This window comes from Apium graveolens, chromosome 10 (assembly GCF_009905375.1).
Source record: "Apium graveolens cultivar Ventura chromosome 10, ASM990537v1, whole genome shotgun sequence".
In the NCBI taxonomy this organism is placed as follows: domain Eukaryota; kingdom Viridiplantae; phylum Streptophyta; class Magnoliopsida; order Apiales; family Apiaceae; genus Apium; species Apium graveolens.
The window spans coordinates 229216898-229222213 of record NC_133656.1 but is presented as its reverse complement, the minus strand read 5'-3'; positions in this window follow the sequence as shown (position 1 = coordinate 229222213).

Here is a 5316-nt window from a genome sequence, read left to right as displayed (position 1 = left end):
TAAAGTCACATGTGTGTATGTATATAAATTATTATTTATTATATTTTTGAGTAAATTATGTTGGTCCCGTTTATTTATATGCTAGATATCTTGGTCATGTATATATCTAATTGTTATTCAATAAATTACTCAAATAACATGCATTTATAAATATTTAAAATTATAATTATCTAATAAATAAATTACAATTATTTATATATCGTAGTCGTAGTAGCACTGACAATCAAACAATATCTATTTTTACTCAACCGAGCATCAGTCATGGATGTGACATAAAAATAATTCATATATCGTAAATACTAACTACTCATATTCAAAAGTTTTTTTTAAGAATCTGAAGATAAATTTGTACTAATATAATCATTCAAATTATTTTGAAGTTTCCTTTATTTATAATTCTAATATAATTTTTATAGTAACTTGATAACATTGTATATTATTTTTCTAAAATTGAATATATATTCAATTTGATGATTTTTTTTTCAATATTAGTTGAACTTGTTAATCCTTTCAAAATATCGACTAATATTAATTTTTTTATTAGATAGCATAACATGGTTTAAAACAAATAGTACAATACATTATACTTTTAACCTTTTTTCAAATAATTCAAAATAGTTGTCAATATTTTCCAACACTAAATATTTTTTTTTGTAAAATTATTATTCCTAATTTTTAATTTATTTTTTTTAAATATATAATTCTATAATTTTTCAAGTTTCTTACATATATATACATATGGTCTTACTTCATTGAGAACCCTTTTATGGTGAAATATGAGATCTAATCTCCACCACATAAATTTAATTCTACTTTTAATCTGAACCACTCATTTTAAATCTCATCATCATCTCTAATTATCACCTCCTCCATCATCTTATTTCTACCTACAACCAGCCACTACCTCCAACCACCAGCAACCGCCATTTCCGGCCACCACCACCGACCACCAGAAAATCACCACCGACCACCAGAAAATCATCATCGGAAAATCAAAACTCACCACCGAAAATGAATAATCACCACCATAATACAAAAAAACATCGGTGATAACCAAAGATTACCACATCCAACCACCATTATTGCCCACTAGATCTGACCACTAGGTAACACCTACGTAATCACCATGATATCATCATTAAACACCCCTAACAATAACTACACAACCTCGTATTATCACCACCTTACCACAACCATCACAAACAAAATCACTCTAGAAATAACATAAATCACTCTAGAAATAACATAAATCATCAAAATTCGAACTCCAGTCAATTAAATTTATTAACAAATCACTAAATTTTGAACCCAAAATTATAAATTAAGATCTATAAAGCTTGTCCAGCATATCAAACATACTGATCTTGAATTTTTGTGCGATTTGAAGGACATGAAATTGTCCCACAACAGTTTGGTAATACGTTGATGGTGGCGGCTAGAAGACCAGGGAAAATGACATCATCAGAGAGAAAAAAACAGATTTATTTGTCATGAAGAAAATGGAGAAATGAAGAACAAGATGAATATTAATGACGAGTGCGTAAAAACATAAATCTGCAAAAGAAAAGATGTGGAAAATCTGAATGGTAACTCACCCAAAAATTTGATTTCGTTGGAGAAGATGAACATGAATATGTATGTTATATGTATGTGTATGAACATTGGGGAAGAAGTTAAAAGATGATGGGAGGTTTTAATAAAAAAATAATATATTAAAGTGTGTGGTCCATATCGTAAGTAGTTAATAAAAAGGTGTGGCTGAGATTGGTTCTCATTTCTCACTTTAATTTAGGTTCTCATTTTAGCAATTGCCTATATACATATATATATATATGTATATATATGAGTTAAATTCTATTAAGTCCTTATTTTTAGTTGAGTACGGGAGTTCATATATGATCTGCAAGTAAAATAGTATAAAATACTTTGTAAAACGTATTATAATGTGAATCATGTTCTACAAATATCACTATTTTAATTAATATATTGCAAATCCCATACATTTATGAAGTTGAACATTGCAGAACATATAATTTTATTGAACATGATCAGTTTGAGGAACATATGTATTCACGTTGTAGAATACGTAAATATTCAATTTGCTGAACATTAATGATATAACACCATAACACACGTTTATATCATGTAGTTTATTATTTTAGTTTTTAAATTATTAGAATCATAAAACATGAACCATTAGATTGAATTTTAATAAATTTTAGGATTTAGGACTCCACGACTCCACAAATAAATATGGACTTTATGTATATGATTACTTATAATAACCATATAAAATTTAGGATTTGTCTCACAATTATTTAAATATAAATATATCTTTAATTAAATAATGCAACAAATAAACTATTTTTTATGAAGAAGAATCAAATGTCTTACCATTTTTCAAATAACATGTTAATGAAAATTATTAATTTTACTTATAGTTGTAGTTTAGTTTTTTTCTAAAGAGAATGAAAAAATAGGACTTTAGGAGCACCTCTTTATAAATTCACCATCATTGAATAATATTTTAAACCTAATTTCTTTAAAGTGAAACATTAAAAAATAAATCGATTTAGTATATCTTCGTAGTATTAACGGAGCTCGTGACATCTCATGTCAAATTTTGAATATATTTAAATATTGGGTCAAGTTCCAAATGTAATTATGTAAAATCAGTCACTTAGTAATTTTGATACATAATATCAATTGACTTGATCGTATAAAGACCTCAAAAATATTAATTTTTATTAATATAAGATATTATAAATTTATCCTTATTGGTAAGATATTCTCGTCGAACTCGTAATTTAAATTTATTAAACCTAGATAGTGATGATGTATTTTCGGCTTGATCATGTAGTCAAATTTCGAGTATTTTTTAAAAAGGTAAAATTCTGATTTTGAAACTAGTAATTTTGATACATATTATCAATTGACTTGATTTTATAAAGACCTCAAATATATTAATGTTTACCAACATAAGATATCACAAAACTTCACTTCGTTGGTATGATTTTCAGTCGAACTCATTATTTAAATTAAACCTAGGTAGTGGCGTGTTATTTACGGGCATGTCATTTAGTCAAATTTCGAGTATCTTTTTAAATGGGTCAAGTTCTAATTTTGAATTCGAAATAAATTGAAATACACTAATTATAACTTATCTAAATATGTAGTACACATATATATTATTTATATAAGTGTATCTCTTTTCAACATATAAAAAATTTAATTTTATGTACAATTTATTTTTTATTAAAAAATATATATTAAAAATGTATGAGACATACTTTTCAAATTAAAAATTGTTTAATAAATAAGGGAATGATCCGTTTATGTATTATGCCTAACTTTATATCTCAAATTCAATTGTTCAAAACCAACTTTACAAATATTTTAGTAATAATGTTTAAAGTTAAATAAATTGTTGCTATTTACGACACTCACATTTTTTTTTGTCACAACGACACTCACATATTATGTGTATGATAAAAAAACTTAAGTGACAGTGTGTGTGGTGGAGTGGTAAGGTGATGTGGTTGTGAATGCAAAGAGTCGGTTCAATTTCTTCCACCAACCTCTTTTATATAAATTTAAAGTACAGTGGTAAATTAGTAATTTAAACGAGATTTTTTGATCTCATGAATATTATCACCATGTTCTCTTATTATATATAGAAGATATTTTTTACAGTATAAAAATTTCATAGCAAAAGAGAATAATATTCATTATTAAAGAAGAAACACAAACATAAACATTTCTTGAAAATTCGAGAAATAGCCTAACGTAACAAATTGCCATATGACTTGTATATGTTGGACACTCTACATGTCTACATCCGTAAAAATGCAGGTAAAACTAAAATATGGTAAAATATATAAAAGTAATACAAATATAATATTTATATATTCTATATATTTATAGACATTAAAATTACTTAGAAACAAGTAATAATTAATAAAAGTCTTCTTTTAAATTTATAATTAGTCAGTATTCTTTTTAATTGTATCAAAGACAATTCAAAAAATTATTAGTTTGAAAATCACTTCGAAAAACAAACTAATACAATATTAAAAAATTTCATATAAAATCGAACATTGGTGTAAAAGATTTATTACGGCATACTTTGGTTTTACTTTTAAAAGTATAATTAGAAATTATTTATTATAATTATACTAAAAAAATTATATATGTCAATAATTCTAAAATTATTTACCAAAAAATGTGAACGAGATTTCAATATACTATTTTACAATTTTTACAAGAAAAATAAAAAAATTATCTACATATAATAAAATATAGTTACATTGCCTAAAATATAACATATAAAATTTGAAGATTTCAAATTTAGAAAAATATGATATTTTATGAAAAAAGTATAATATTGATTAAAATAACCAAACTTTAATAATAAAAATAATATGCAAATATTATTTTCAATTCTTAAAAAAAGAATTTATAAAAAATTATTTTAAATATAAATTAAAAATATAATTAATATGAATTATGCTTCATGTGCATTGCATTGCACAAATACAAAGCTATATCATCATAAATGGGCTTAAATCTCATTTTAAATTTGATGAGACCTTTTGGCATCATAAACTGAATGAGTATAAACGAGCATTCTGTATATGTTAAAAATTTGGAAGTTGGCTCGAAGGTACATTTCCATTTTAATTTAACTGCTTCATCATTTCTATTAATTATTTATTTTTGCCTCGTACATGTTATTATTTTTTTGTTTTAAAATTTTGTCTTTGTTTTTATATTTATGTATTGAGTTAAATTCTAAGAAGATCACATTTTTGTTGGAGACTATTTATGTTTTGCGACTAAAATTTTGCATAAAAATATTTACTAATAAAAAATAGCTACTGTATAGTTTTTCTCATGTAAAAAATACATTAAATTATATATTTTATTTATTTTAAATTATTGTTATTAATATCAAGCATCTGAATTTTATTTTTATAACTAAAAATTGTGAAGTGATGCATGTTATATTTGATTTTGAAATTTAAGAATTGGAAATTTTATTTTGTAAAATAGATATATTATATTTTACAAAATAGGCATATTATTTTAATTTTAAATAAACGGCTAAGATTGCAAATTACAATTAATTTTTCAAAAAAATATAATTCTGCCATTAAAAATACACTATATACTTGGAGGTAACACGAGGTAAGAAGTATTTTTCTCTTATATTTAATATGAAGTACAAATAATAATCTCAATTTTTTAATACATTATTCAATCCGAATAACCATTACAAATCCTTTTTTTGTTTATTCACTTTGCCCAGTAAAACAG